The sequence below is a fragment of the Plecotus auritus genome, assembly GCF_963455305.1.
Source record: "Plecotus auritus genome assembly, chromosome: 7".
Classification (NCBI taxonomy): domain Eukaryota; kingdom Metazoa; phylum Chordata; class Mammalia; order Chiroptera; family Vespertilionidae; genus Plecotus; species Plecotus auritus.
This window is the reverse complement of record NC_137774.1, coordinates 106,277,490-106,293,040: the sequence shown is the minus strand read 5'-3', so window position 1 is coordinate 106,293,040 and position 15,551 is coordinate 106,277,490. Positions and strand designations below refer to the sequence as shown.

Below are 15,551 nucleotides of genomic sequence, written 5' to 3'. Positions count from 1 at the left end.
GTGAGTATCCCGCCGCCGCCGATGCGGGCGAGGGGGAGTTGTGGGCTGCAGGCAGCGCCCTCAGGGCTACTCCCTCAGGCACGCGCGGCCCTTCTCGCGCCCCGGCTGCCTCCAGCTCCTGGGTTGTCAGCCTCCGGGTGGGTGTGAGCAGGTGCCCACCTCCTGCGCGCTCCCTTCCTCCGACGTGGCTCTGCCTAGGTGGCTCCTCTGCCCGTCTGTTGCCTGAGTGGTTCCCGGCTGCGCGGGCGAGGCCCGGGAGACTTCCCGGTGCGGGCCCTCACGGGTCGGGGCTGCGCCCACCTGCGCCCGCGAGTCCACCTGCGCTCCTGTCTCGGTGACACCCGTGCCTTGTGTTAGCCTCCGAGGAAGACCGCGGAGCTCGCTGGTCTCGCAGTCCCACCGCTCTGACTCGCAGCCTTTCCTGGTGGACTTCTTTCTCTCCTATGGGCAGATGGGCTAGTGTTTTTCTCTTAACCCTCTCATCGCGCAGAACTTCAGCTTCCTGCGCTTCGATAACCGCACGCTTTGTACAGTCTCTCTCTCTCCTGTATGTTGTGATACGTGGTCCACTGCCCAGTCTGACTTTCATGTGTCTCTTTATTAAAGAAAAAGATAAGTGAGGAACTAACATTTTTATCGGGCTTTTCTCTTAGTGGCTGTAAATTGTTTAATTATTATTTAAATTAATTATTATTGACGTTTGTTGACCGGCCAGAACTGTGATTCTATTCTTGAAAGTTAGGATTTTAATTTTAGCTGCTGGTTTGGTGTCTCTCTACGTAAGAGAATTTGTCCTAATTTATAGTTTTTCTTCCACTTATGAAGAAGAGTAATATTTATAAAACTCTTTTAGAAGTGTAAATATTGTTTTAAAATGCAGGAGATCTTAAGGTAGGAAATATTAGTAATTTAGTAACGATTGAGTGAGGGTTCAGTGCCTGTCTGAGGGCAAAATTCGCTGTTAGATAAAACACATAACGTTGGGCTATGGGTATGGTTTATGTAAAGATATAAATATTGTGCAGTGTTGGGGCTTTTTGCTTATAGCCAGAAATGAACCTTCAATTAACCATTTAAATTGAGCCAAGGCTCACACTTTTTAATATATTTTATTGATTTTTTTACAATAAAACATCGATGAGAGAGAAGCATCTATCAGCTGCCTCATGCACGCCCCCTAATGGGGATGTGCCTGCAACCAAGGTACATGCCCTTGATCGGAATCGAACCCGGGACCCTTCAGTCCCCACGCCGACGCTCTATCCACTGAGCCAAACCGGCCAGGGCCAAGGCTCACACTTTTTTTTTTTTTTTAATATATTTTATTGATTTTTTACAGAGAGGAAGGGAGAGGGATAGAGAGTTAGAAACATCAATGAGAGAGACACCGATTCAGCTGCCTTCTGCACACCTCCTACTGGGGATGTGCCCGCAACCAAGGTACATGCCCTTGACCGGAATGGAACCTGGGACCCTTCAGTCCACAGGCTGACGCTCTATCCACTGAGCCAAACCAGCTAGGGCCCAAGGCTCACACTTTTATGCAGGTTAGTCTCAGATAGAAATCATTCCTGCCATTAAATGTGAAAATGTCACTTTGCCTAAAATGATAATGCAGTCTGTGGAGGTGTTAGTTGACATGAGAAATCTTGAGCTTATTTCTTATTTCCTTAAGTAGTTTTGCTGTTGCTAGCGATAAAGAATATTTTCTACTACTGTTTGGCTTGAGTAGAATGTAACTTAAATGCTAATGCTTTATTTAAGAATTCTACATCATTCCTTAATCCAGGATAAAATTCTAGTTGATCCTTCTGGGTTTAAAAAACATGCCATTAACTTTACAGTGTTACCCATTTGCCTAAAATATAGTACTAGTCTTTATTGAAGGAACTTTCTCTTAACCATTTTGCTTGTGCCATTCATTCGCAGTATAAAAAAGTATGTTCCAGTGATGAAAGAGAATTCAAACATTTGTTTTTCCATATCTACACTTAGTAATTAAGCAATATTAAAAATAGGTTTCATGCCTAATCCATAATATCAGTGTAACTGTTCTTGCAGTTTATAATTTAACCATCTACAGAAAAATGAATTTCATCTGGAAATGCAGGAATACCTCTTTCTCTTGTCTAACAATGAGAATAGAATATGTTTTACCTTTAACCAAGTTGGTAGCAGTGAAGGTTAATGTGGGAAGAGGAGATTCTGGCAGCAGTGGCAGCTCTGGTGTCAGTTTTGGCCATTGGGTAAATGACAGTGTTCATGCGGGCAGGGGGCTGAGAGGTGTACTAGTATAAAGACGAATCTAGTGATCAGTGGCCATGTAGAAGTAGGGATGCCAGAGCTGTTTTTGTGTATTAGTCTTTTTATAAATTGAGTTTTGCCAACTGTATTTTGTCATTGAGAAATAATGGAAGGTTATTTATTTGTTTATATATTTGCTTCCTTCATTAGACCATAACCTATTTGAGGACAGAAATCTTTTTCACTCATTTCAATCAGTTCATCAACAAATATTTATTTCATGCCTACCAAGTGCAGGCAGTGTTTTAAAATCTGAAGATGAACTAACATAACTTCTCTTCTTTCTGGGGTTGTGGCTACACAAAACTAGTAAGTAGTTATAAGTGATGTGGAAAAAATAAAGCAGGGCAGGGTGACCGGGAGTGCAAGGATGATAATTTGCAATAGGATAGGCAGGCCCTGGCCTGTATAGCTCAGTTGGTTGGGCGGTATTCCCGTGCACCTACAGGTTGCTGGTTCAATTCCTGGGCAGGGCACAAACCCAGGTGGCAGACTCAATCCCCAGAAGATGGTGTGCAGGAGGCAGTCGATCGATGTTATATACTCACATCGATGTTTCTCTCTTCCTTCTTCTCTCTAAAAATCAATAAACTATTTAAAAAGAAAAAAAAATAGGTTGGGCAGGTAAGTTCTCACTGAGAAGGTGACATTTGGGCAAAGACTTGAAGGAGGTAAGAAAGTCCGCTTGCGGAGATATCTGGGAAAGATCATTCCAAGCCGAGGAAGCAGGAGATGCAATGGCCCTGAGAAGGCAATACCTATTTGAAGAACCTGCCCTAAATGTTAAGGAACACCAGGAAACCTGGCATGGCAAGGGGAGAATATGTACCAGTAAGGGAAGAGTAGTTGAAAATGGGTGTATTTGTATAGGGAGTCAGTGTTTATTCTATCCTCACTGCTTGAAATATTCGTTTCTTCCATTGCCAAATGTCTAGATTAGACCCTTTGTTCCAGGCCTAACTCAAATATCACTTAACCATTCCCTGAAGCCTCTTTGTTCTTAGGATTTTACATTATATTTATTACAGTCTAATACTCTGTTTCCCAGCCTAGAATTCCTCTGGGGCATTCTATAGATTCCCTGAGGGAAGGTTTCAGGTTTTAGGTTTATTGTGTCACCCCCAGCAATCAATAGTGAGTCTTGAATATACTAGTAGAGACCTCTCAATAAATCTTTGCTAAATGTTTCCTAGTTTGGGCTGGAATTTGGGTTAAAAGTGACCTCCTAAATTTCTTTCCAGTTCTTAAAATTTAGTCCTTCATTGATGAGAGGCTCTCAAAATCCATGCCTTTACAACAAAAGTAATGATGGAATAGCTGTTACGTGAACTGTTTCTGTTTTAAGTTGAAAGAAATTTCTAAGTGCACGTCCAATAAGATTGACAGTTTGTGTTTAATTTATTAAGCAATATTTAGGGGTGTGGCAGGTTAACAGTTTCATATCCTAATTGAATACTGAGATTTGAATTCAGTAATAATGGTTTAACACTGAGCAATTTGAAAAGTGCTTAACCATTTGCTAATCCACTTCCCCTACTGCATTGGATTTTCATTCCTCACTTTTCCTCTCATATAACTATTTATATGTTCATCTTTACCCTTTAATAGTGCAGATTTCCATTCCTGCTGTAATAAATTTTTAGATTTGATTGTGCCTCCAAGCTGCTATTATGTGTGAGACACATGAAGTCACATGCATATTTGACTAAACTGAAGTTTTTGGTTCATTCTGCAAGAGTCAGACATTAAGAAGTCAAGGGTAGACTCAGAATAAATTCTCTTTTGTTTTTGCCTTTTATATCCTTAAGCTATGACTGTACAAGTTCAAATGTTTTTAGTCTTTGCCTGGCAATAGTTGTGTGTTACTATAAATGACTAATGAGACTAATACTTCTTTTTTTTAAATATATTTTATTGATTTTTACAGAGAGGAAGGGAGAAGGATAGAGAGTTAGAAACATCAATGAGAGAGAATCATTGATCGGATGCCTCCTGCACACCCCCTATTGGGGATGTGCCCGCAACCAAGTACATGTCCTTGACCGGAATCGAACTTGGGACCCTTCAGTCCACAGGCCGACGCTCTATCCACTGAGCCAAACTGGCTAGGGCAGAGACTAATATTTCTTAAAGCAGATATATTTTTACATAGCCATCAAACAAGAAAAAAACACACCTTGTTTATGATTCCTGTGTTATTAATGAAACATGGTATATCCTTCGGTGAATCACATTAATAAAGTAAAAAATGTTTTCCTTTTATATGAATTATCTTTTTTTAGTATATTTTAATGATTTTTTTACAGAGAGGAAGGGAGAGGGGAAGAGAGTTAGCAACCTCAATAAGAGAGAAACATCAATCAGCTGCCTCTTGCACATCCCCCACTGGGGATGTGTCCGCAATCAAGATACATGCCCTTGACCAAAATCGAACTCGAGACCCCTGAGTCCGCAGACCGACACTCTATCTACTGAGCCAAACCAGTCAGGGCTATATGAATTATCTTAATTGTTTCCACAGATTTAAAAGATTGTATATGTAGCCCTGGCTGGGTGGCTCAGTTGGTTTGAGCGTCATCCAGTACACCAAAGGTTGTTGGTTTCAATTCCTGGTCAGGGCACATACCTAGGTTTCTGGTCTCTCTCTTTCTTCTTCCCTCCCTTTCCTTCTCCCTCCCTCCCTTCCTCCCTCCCTCTCTGCCTCCCTTTCTCTCTCAAATTAATAAAAACATATCCTTGGGTAAGGATTGAAAAAAAAGATTGTATATGTTTGCATATGTATACTCATGGTCAAGCTTATATACACATATATAAGTACAGACAGGAAAGTTTTCAAATGGTTACATATACAAGTTGCCTCAATTTTCATATAAACTGTATCTGATTATTCAGTTGTTTGGCAACCATATGCAGGTCCTAAAAGGAGCTCTAAGATTGTTCTTTTCATTTTTGAATTTGTTTACATAACAGATATATAAAGTATTGAAAGTATGTATAACTTTTTTTTTCTTTTAAAAAATTATTAAGAAACATGCATCCATATTTACTGATGTCTTTTTTTAGTGATTGTTAAGACAATGTTTCAGATGGGATGGTTAAAATTACTTTTATGATCAAGATAGAATTGTCAGCAGTTCTAAGTATTAATTAAGGTGTTAACACATATTATATATTTTTATTATAATTTTTTTTTAGTAGACACAGACTTACAGATACAGAGGGGAGGGGATCGAGCCCGAAACCTGAGCATGTGCCCTGACCTGGAAACAAACCGGCCACCTTTGTATGACCCAACCAGCTGAGCCACACTGGCCAAGGCAACATATATTATATTAACACATAATATTTGAGTTGTTTTATTAAGAAGATAATTCTAAGTGATTTGGTTTCTTTTCACATTAGTTAGGATGCTTTGGATACATAAATTTGGTTTTACGTAGTCTGACTCAATTTTTGCTTAAAAAGAACTGTTAGTATATATAATAGGAAGTGCAGAGTAGTAGACAGATTCCAAAATTACTTGATTTAGCAAATTAGTGACTTCACTATAGATCCAATTTCTTACTCTACCTTGCCCTTCACAAAGTTGATATCCAAAAGCTGATTTCCTCCTTGAAGTCAGTGCTAATCAATTCAGTCCATAGGAGTGATGGTTCCTGCAGTGCTAGAATATATCTTTCCTTTCAGTCTGGTTAGTCCTACCCAAGACCAATAATAGCTTACCAGTGGTCGGCAAACTGCGGCTCGCGAGCCACATGCGGCTCTTTGGCCCCTTGAGTGTGGCTCTTCCACAAAATACCACGGCCTGGGTGAGTCTATTTTGAAGAAGTGGCGTTAGAAGTTTAAGTTTAAAAAATTTGGCTCTCAAAAGAAATTTCAATCGTTGTACTGTTGATATTTGGCTCTGTTGACAATGAGTGTGCCGACCACTGGCTTACACTAATCAGGATCTACCCTTGGAACTGTGGATGAGGATGGAAACATGAATAAAATTGGTGTTATGTTGGAAAGAATGGACATTGGGTAGGCAAACAGGTGTCCACTATTCCCTCTGTATTAACTCACGTTATTTCTTTTGAATAGATATTAATTTTTCTTCTCTGTAATTTTATATTGCTTCTGAGGTTGTTAATATCAGGAATGGTCCTTGAAATTTGTGATTCTGAACATGTCACACAAAATACCTTAGTTTGAGGTATTCTTAAAGGATCATTGAAATTTTCCATTCTAATATGATCACAGTTTTTGTAGGTAGTATGCTTGAAGACTTGCTTTTAAAAAAAATTAAGATTAAACCTGTGGAAAATTAAAGGAAGAATTAAAATATTTAAAATTACAGTGATTCTTGGCTTTAGGGGGAGGATTATAAATTGGGCAGTGTGATAGCTCATTCCTTAGACTTTATAAACAGAGGAAGGCCTTATTTAGGATGGTTATATTTATGTTTCTTTAGCAAAGTTGTTGATTGTTAAAGTATTTTAAGTTTTTATTGAATTTATTGGCTAATAAAATTATATAGGTTTCAAGTGTACAATTCTATAATTCATCATCTGTATATTGTATTGTTGTGTTCTCCACCCCAAGTCAAGGCTCCTTCCATGAGCATTTGTTTTAATTTTTAAGTGTGTTCTTTTTTGTGATAATGTGGAAAATGTTGAAGTATTATGATCAGAAAGGTCATCCTTGATTTCATTTCTACAGATAGCTATTAACATTTAGTTATATTTTCTCCACTCTGTAGATTTCCTTTCAGAATGTCCTAATGAAGAGTATATGCTTTTTAGACATTAGTAACACAAAATGAATGCATCAAAGCTGTTTCTGGATTTATTAAACATTTGTGGCTTTAACATAACCAGATCTGTTAATGTCTGGGTACTCTATTGTTAAAATGTTTAAAAATACTTTAATATAGCCAGTTTGGCTCAGTGGATAGAGCGTCGGCCTGTGGACTGAGGGGTCCCGGGTTCGGTTCCAGTCACGGGCATGTGCCTTGGTTGTGGGCACATCCCCAGTGGAGAGTGTGCAGGAGGCAGCTGATCGATGTTTCTCTCTCATCGATGTTTCTAACTCTATCCCCTCCCTTCCTCTCTGTAAAAAAATCAATAAAATATATTTTTAAAAATACTTTAATATAGCCCTAGCCAGTTTGGCTCAGTGGAGAGAGCACTGGCCTGCGGACTGAAGGGTCCCAGGTTCGATTTTGGTCAAGGTCACATGCCCAAGTTGTAGGATCAGTCCCCAGTAGGGGGTGTGCAAGAGGCAGCTAATCAATGATTCTCTCTCATCATTGATGTTTCTATATCTCGCTTCTTCTCCCTTCTTCTCTGAAATCAATAAAAATATTTTTTTAAAATAATTTAAAAAAATACTTTCATATATGTTAATAGCACTTTAATAATTTGCTTATGTTTTTTATCTGTGTATATCTTTCTTTTGTACAAAATTGAACACATATATGTAAACTGAGTCTATCAGGGCCCTACCCTTTTCTGATCCTGAAGGGAAGTATTTGCTAATTTTTGTTGGAAAGTCAGAATTTATTCTTGTCTTTAGCTCTTGTGGTTGTTTTTGTACTTGTGGGTTATTGAATTCTTAACTGCTACTGATAAGCCAAGGTGATTCTGAGTTGTAGACCAAAGAGGAACCAGTCTCTTTCAAGCATATCTATCTATCATCTATCTATCTATCTATCTATCTATCTATCTATCTATCTATCTATCATCTAAAAGCTTAAGCAATCCTTATGACCAGAAGACCGGCTGGTAGCTATGATGCACACTGACCACCAGGGGGCAGTGGTCCCTCCTCCTGGCCGGCCAACCTCCCATGGTCCCTCCCCCAGGACTGGGTAAGATGGCCCAGATCAGCCCCAATCTCTGGCCAAACTGAGGGACCCCACCCGTGCACGAATTCATGCACTGGGCCTCTAATATATATATATATATATGTATGTAAGCCTAAGCGACCGGAACGACTGGAATGACCGGTCGCTATGAGAGCACTGACCACCAGGGGGCAGACGTTCAATGCAGGAGCTCCCACAGCCAACCTCCTGCAGCCACCCAACCTCCCCTGGTCCCTCCCCATGACAGGCCTACCTCCACTGATCCCTCTCCCCTGCCGGCAGGCCCCGGCCAGCAGCTGGCAGGAAGGCCCCGGCTGGCAGCCAGCAGCAGGCAGGAAGGCCCTGGCTGGCAGAGGAAGGCCCCAATTGGCCCTGATCACCGGCCAGGCCTACGGACCCACCCATGCACAAATTTCGTGCACAGGGCCTCTAGTTATATAAAACTCTCACATTTTTTAAAAAATTTAAGAAATCTTTATTGTTCAGATTATTACAATTGTTCCTCTTTTTTCCCCCCATAGCTCCCCTCCACCCGGTTCCCACCCCACCCTCTGCCTTTACCTCCCTCCCACTGTCCTCATCCATAGGTGTACAATTTTTGTCCAGTCTCTTCCCACACCCCCCACACCCTTTTCCCCCGATAATTTTCAGTCCACTCCCTTTCTATGCCCCTGATTCTATTATATTTACCAGTTTATTCTGTTTATCAGATTTTAAATCACTTGATTTTTAGATTCACTTGTTGATACATATGTATTTGTTGTTCATAATTTTTATCTTTACCTTTTTCTTCTTCTTCCTCTTCTTAAAGAGTACCTTTCAGCATCCTATCTAATATAAGAGTAATATGCAAATTGACCGTACCTCCACTACACCCACAAGCCACGCCCACCAGCCAATCAGGAGGGAATATGCAAATAAACCCAACCAAGATGGCTGCAGCCACAGAGAGCAGGAGGGAGGCTTGCGTTTCCATGGCAATGCACGAAGCCAAGCTTTCTGCCTGCCCTTGTCGGCCCAGGCCTCCACTCAGTGCTACAAAGTTTCAATTATAGAAGATAAATAAATCCCAACAGAAATGGCAGCAGCCATGGAGCTGGAGACAGCAGGAGGCTAGGGTTGCCCGTGGCGATAGAGGAAGCCAAGCTTCTGCAGCCTTGGCCTGCTTTGGCCTCCGCTTAAGGCTACAAAGTTTCAATTATAGAAGATACATAAATCTCAACAGAAATGGCTGCCACCACGGAGCAAGCAGAAGACTTGGCTCCACTCCAGGCTACAAAGTTTCAATTGCAGAAGATAAATAAATCCCAGATAACAGGGCCTCTGCTTGGGTCGCTGGGAGGTGTGGCTGGCCTGCAAACCACCACAGGCCCCTTGCCCAGGCCGCCCCACACCTCAAGGGAGCCCCCACCTTGATCTGGGGCACCCTTCAGGGCAAACCAGCTGGCCCCCACCCGTGCACCAGGCCTCTATCCTATGTAATAAAAGAGTAATATGCAGATTGACCATCACTCCAACACACAAGATGGCTGCCCCCATGTGGTCAAAGATCCTGCCCCATGTGGACACAAGATGGCCACCACAAGATGGCCAGCAATAGAGGGCAGTTGGGAGGAACCAGGCCTGCAAGGGAGGGCAGTTGTGGGCGATCAGGCCAGCAGGGGAGGGCAGTTGGGAGGGACCAGGCCTGCAAGGGAGGGCAATTGAGGGTGATCAAGCCTGCTGGGGAGGGCAGTTAGGGATGACCCAGCTGGCAGAGGAGGGAAGTTGGGGGTGACAGGGCCTTCAGGGAAAGGCAGTTGGGGGGAACCCAGGCCTACAGGGGAGAGCAGTTGTGGGGTACCAGGCCTGCTGGTGAGGGCAGTTAGGGGTGACCAGGCCTGCAGGGGAGGGCATTTAGGGGTGACTAGGCCTGCAGGAGAAGGCAGTTAGGGGCAAACAGGCTGGCAGGGGAGCAGTTAGGCATCAATCAGGCTGGCAGGGGAGTGGTTAGCGGGTGATCAGACTGGGAGGCAGAAGTGGTTAGGGACAATCAGGAAGGCAGGCAGGCAAGCAGTTGGGAGCCAGCAGTCCTGGATTGTGAGAGGGATGTCTGACTGCCCGTTTAGGCCCGATCCCAGTGGGCAGTCGGACATCCCTCGAGGGGTCCCAGATTGGAGAGGGTGCAGGCTGGGCTGAGGGACACCCCCCCATGCACGAATTTTGTGCACCGGGCCTCTAGTTTCATATAATACTGGTTTTGTGTTGATGAACTCCTTTAGCTTTTTCTTATCTGTGAAGCTCTTTATCTGACCTTCAATTCTGAATGATAGCTTTGTTGGGTAGAGTAATCTTGGTTGTAAGTTCTTGCTGTTCATCACTTTGAATATTTCTTGCCACTCCCATTTGGCCTGCATAGTTTCTGTTGAGAAATCAGCTGACAATCGTATGGGTGCTCCCTTGTGGGTAATTAACTGTTTTTCTCTTGCTGCTTTAATATTCTCTCTTTGTCTTTTGCTCTTGGCCTTTTAATTATGATGTGTCTTGGTGTGGTCCTCTTTGGATTCCTTTTGTTTGGAGTTCTGTGCGCTTCCTGGACTTGTAAGTCTATTTCTTTCACCAGGTGGGGAAAGTTTTTGGTCATTATTTCTTCAAATAGGTTTTCAGTATCTTGCTCTCTCTCTTCTTCTGGCACCCCCATAATTCGGATGTTGGTACGCTTGAAGTTGTCCCAGAGGCTCCTTACACTATCTTCATATTTTTGGATTCTTTTTTCTTTTTGCTTTTCCTGTTGAGTGTTTTTTGCTTCTTTGTATTTCAAATCTTTGACTTGATTCTTGTGATCCTCTAGTCTGCTGTTAGGTCTCTGTATAATATTTTTTATTTCAGTCAGTGTATGTTTAATTTATAGTTGGTCCTTTTTCATATCCTCGAGGGTCTCACTAAATTTATCAGCCTTTTCTAGGATATTCTCGAAAAACCTTTTAACCGTGGTTTTGAACTCTATATCCAGTCGTTTGCTTTCCTTCATTTTTTTCGTTTGTGATCTGTTTCTTTGTCTCTGCATTTTAGCTGCTTCCCTTAGTTGGTAGAGTAGCTTTGTGTGCTAGGTGTCCTATATGGCCCAGTGGCTCAGCCTCCCCAGTTACCTGAGGTGGACACTCTTGGTCCACCCCTTTGTGGACTGTGTGTACAGCTATGTTGTAGTTAAGCCTTGATTGTTGTTGGTATCACTGGGAGGAATTGACCTCCAGGCCAATTGGCTGTACAGGATCAGCTGTGTCTACGCCGGGAGAACTTCTGTGCTGGAGACAGCCTTATTAGACAAGACTTGCAAAATTGCAAAAGCCTCTGTGCTCAGCTTGGATGGGGCAGAATCTCAGGGCTGAGCAGACATCCTTGGCTTCCCGTCAGCCCTGCCCTATGAGGCCTCTGGGTCTCAGTGTCCCTCGGTAATTGTTGCACGCACTTCGAGAGAAAGCCACCCTTGAGTTTCACCCACTGCCAGACAGTCCTGTTTCTCCCCCAATGAATCTGGATTCCCAGATTCTCTCCCGGAACTGGAGTTCAGCACAGTCGGAAGCTTCCGTCTTCCCCCCGCTAGAGAATGCCAGCAGCACACTCAGCAGTCAGTCCTCTCTGCGCTGTACTTGCGCCCGCGCCTCCAGACCTCTGCCTTTCGCGGCTTCCCTGAATTTCCGTGTGCTCCTCTTTTTTCCCGACAATCCAGACTCCCCCCGTATGAATCTGGGACCCCAGGGTCTCGCCCAGAACTGGGGTTCAGTGCAGTCGGGAGCTTCCGTCTCCCTCCTGCTAGAGAAACTAGCCAGGCCTCAGCCGCCCGTCCTCTCCGCTCGCGTGTCTCTGTACTTCAGCCTTTTGCAGCTCCTCTGAGTCACCGAGTGCCCCTCTCTTTCCTTCTAGTTGTAGAATTTCCATTCAGCCAGCTTTCCTGTGGTTCTGGATGATGTCCATTCCGTCTTTTAGCTGTGGTTTTGAAATTGTTGTGCGAGGCAGCAGTTTAGGTGTTCACCTATGCCGCTATCTTGCTTTCTCAAGCTGGTTCCATTTTCTAAGACACTTGTAAATAATACAAGTCAAGAGGAAAATAATTTATTTTTCTCAGACATCTCACATCCTTAATTAGAGGGATGGAAAGGTTATGTGAAGCCCACTAGACCACTCCTATTATTACTAACCTGCCTTGGTTGAAATCTGGTGTAATTACAGGAATTAGTAGCTATCAGTCATTGTTCTCTTTGTTGCCCAGGAGGAAAGGGCTCTTCACCAGTCTGCCATTGATCATTTTGATTCCTGTGTGCTACCTAAGTGGGAAAAATTGCTTGTTCATCCCACCATATATATGTCTTCCTATTTCTTGTCATTAATGTATGTTAGTATGATTGTTTCAAATAATATTTTGCAGAGGTAAAATTTATATAATACAATTTACCATTTTAAGTGTACAGTCCTGTGGCAATAAGTACATTCACATTGTGTGAAATATCACCATCATCTATCTCCAGATCTTTTTCATCTTCCCCAATTGAAAATTTGAAGAGTATGTAGCTAAAGGAACTGTAGAACATTTCAGAGATTAGCTATTCTCTGTATTTCCTCAGACTGAATTGCCTCTTGTATTTTTATTCTCAAATACTCCAATGTTTAAATTATCTGAGTCTTATTTAGGAATGAACTTCCTTCTTATTACAAAATGGAATATCCTCTACTATTATTTCCGAGAATATATCTATAGGGAGACTTTTTTAGGAAAGAGTGTAGCTATAAAATTTGCCCCAGCTTTTTTTTTTTTTTTTTTTTAAAGAATTACCGAATTTTATTGTATTCACCATTGTGCAGCCATTACCATAATTTAAGTTTAGGACATTTTCATCAATCCAAATAAAACCTAGCCTGGCCGGTGTTGCTAAGTGGTTGAGCTTCAATCTGTGAACCAGGAGGTCCCAATTGGATTCCCATTCAGGGCACATGTCTGGGTTGCAGGTTCAATCCCCAGTAGGGGGCATTTAGGAGGCAGCCGGTCAATGATTCTCATTATTGATGTTTCTATCTCTCTCTCCCTCTCCCTTCTTCTCTGAAACCAATAAAAGTATATTAAAAATAAAAAATAACTAAAACGTAGTACCTATTAACAGTCAATCTCCAACCCCCACTCCCCACAGCCGCTGGCAACCATTAATCTATTTTCTGTGCCTATAGATTTGCCTATTCTAGACATTTCATATAAATGGAATCATGAAATATGTAGTCTTTTGTGGCTGGCTTCTTAGGCATGATACTTTCAGGATTCATCCATGTTGTAGCATATACCAATACTTCATTTCTTTTTATGGCCAAATATTTCATTATATAGATATACCACATTTTGTTGATGGATGTTTGGGTTGTTTCTACTATTTGGATACTATGAATAATTCTGCTATGACATTCATGTGAACTCATATGAAATTTTTTTGTGAACATATGTTTTTATTTCTCTTGGGTATATATCTAGAAGTGCAATTGCTAGGCCATATGGTAACTCTATGTTTAATTGTTTGAAGAACTGCTGGATTATTTTCCAAAGTGACTGTACCATTTTATATTACCATCTGTCATGTATGAGAATTTCAATTTCTCCATATTCTCATTAATTCTTGCTATTGTCTGTCTTTTTTATTCTAGCCATCCTGTTGGATGTCAAGTAACATGTCATTGTGAATTTGATTTGTATTTTTTTAATGACAGGTGATGTTGAGCATCTTTTCAAGTGATTATTGGCTCTTTGCATATCTTCTTTGAAGAAAAGTCTATTCAAATCCTTTGTCTATTTTTAAGGTGTGTTTTTATTATTATTGAGTTGTAAGAGTTCTTTATGTATTCTGGATGCAAATCTCTTATCAGATATGATTTGCAAATATTTTGTTCCCATTCTGTGGGTTGTTTTCACTCTCCTGTTGATAGCATTTGCAGCACAAAGATTTTAAATTTTGATGTCTTCTAATTTATCTCTTTTTTTCTTTGCTTGTGCTTTTGGTATTATATCTAAGAAATCTTTGTCTTATACAGGGTCATAAAGATTAATAACTGTTAGTTTTAGTTTTTACATTTAGGTCTATGATCCATTTTGAGTTTTTGTATGGTAAGAGGTAGGGATCTAACTTCATTCTTTTGTATGTGGATATCCAGTTTTCCCAGCACCATTTGTTGAAAAGACTTTTCTTTTCCCCATTGAATTGTCTTGGAACCTTACTTCAACTTTTGGGATTTAAGGATAGCCCCATGCTGATCACCTGAAATGAGGCCTACCCACATACACCAAGTCTCTAGCCAGACTTCCTACTTGGGAAAGGCCTGGCAAAAAAATCACATTTGTGGATTTTTCCTGATTCCTCATTGTTGGAGTGCTTTGAGGCTTAATCTTCAGACTTCTCTTATTTTTAATGCACAAAGAACTAATTATTTCCCAGGTAATTTTTGTTTTCCTGATTTTAATCTTTTGCTCAAGTTTTTCTTTATGCCTCAAATGTCATGCAACTTTACTCTTTCTATTCTTTGTATTTCTGAATTCTACCTATTCTTTATGGACCTTCCTAAATGTCTGTCACTTTTAAAGATGATAATCTTGCTGCTGAAAGTCTTTGTACCCCTTTAGTTCTTATGACATTATTTGTACTATTCATATGTCAGGGATTGCCCTCTAATTTTGATAATAAAGACATCTATTTCTTTTTTGGAATATAAGAAAGCAAGATATAGAACATTAAATAAAAGTTTAAAAAATAGTTATATTCATGTTTTATTTTTTGTATTAAAGCTTTGAGAAAGGATCTGTTTTTTTTCATCTTGGTAATCCTTTATATTCTAAAAATATTATCCTCTGAGTGTACATGGGAGGGAGGGATAAGGATAATGATGTATTTACTGTTGGATTAAGAGGGAAGTTTTGGTTCTGACGTTGCCTTCTATGACATGCCATAGAGCAGCGTTCGACAATCTTTCAGACCTCACAGACCATCAGTGATCCGCGGACCACTGGTTGGGGACCGCTGCTCCAAAGGTTTCCTTAAACCAGCAGTCGCCAACCTTTCGGACCTCACAGACCACCAGTTGGCGACTGCTGCACTAGAGGCCCAGTGCACGGATTCGTGCACTGGTGGGGTCCCTCGGCCTGGCCTGTGGGGATCGGGCTGAAACCAGATCTCCGACATCCCCCGAGGGGTCCCAGATTGGGAGAGGGTGCTTCTCAGGTGACGTACCCCAAAATCGGGCTCCCTCCTCTCTGGTTCTGGGTGAGTCACCCGAGAACTGCTGCTGCCAAGTCACCGCAGCTCAGCAGCTCCTGCATTGAGCGTCTGCCCCCTGGTGGTCAGTGTGTGTCATAGCTGCCAGTCAGAGCGTTTGCCCCCTGGTGGTCATT

General features: G+C 41.7%; 1 protein-coding gene across 4 annotated transcripts in view; it reads left to right on the top strand.

Annotated features, from left to right (window-relative positions):
- The window catches only part of AP3S1 (adaptor related protein complex 3 subunit sigma 1), a 60,684-nt gene that overhangs the window by 689 nt on the left and 44,444 nt on the right, over positions 1–15,551 (top strand). The gene's annotated exons all lie outside the window — the stretch shown is intronic.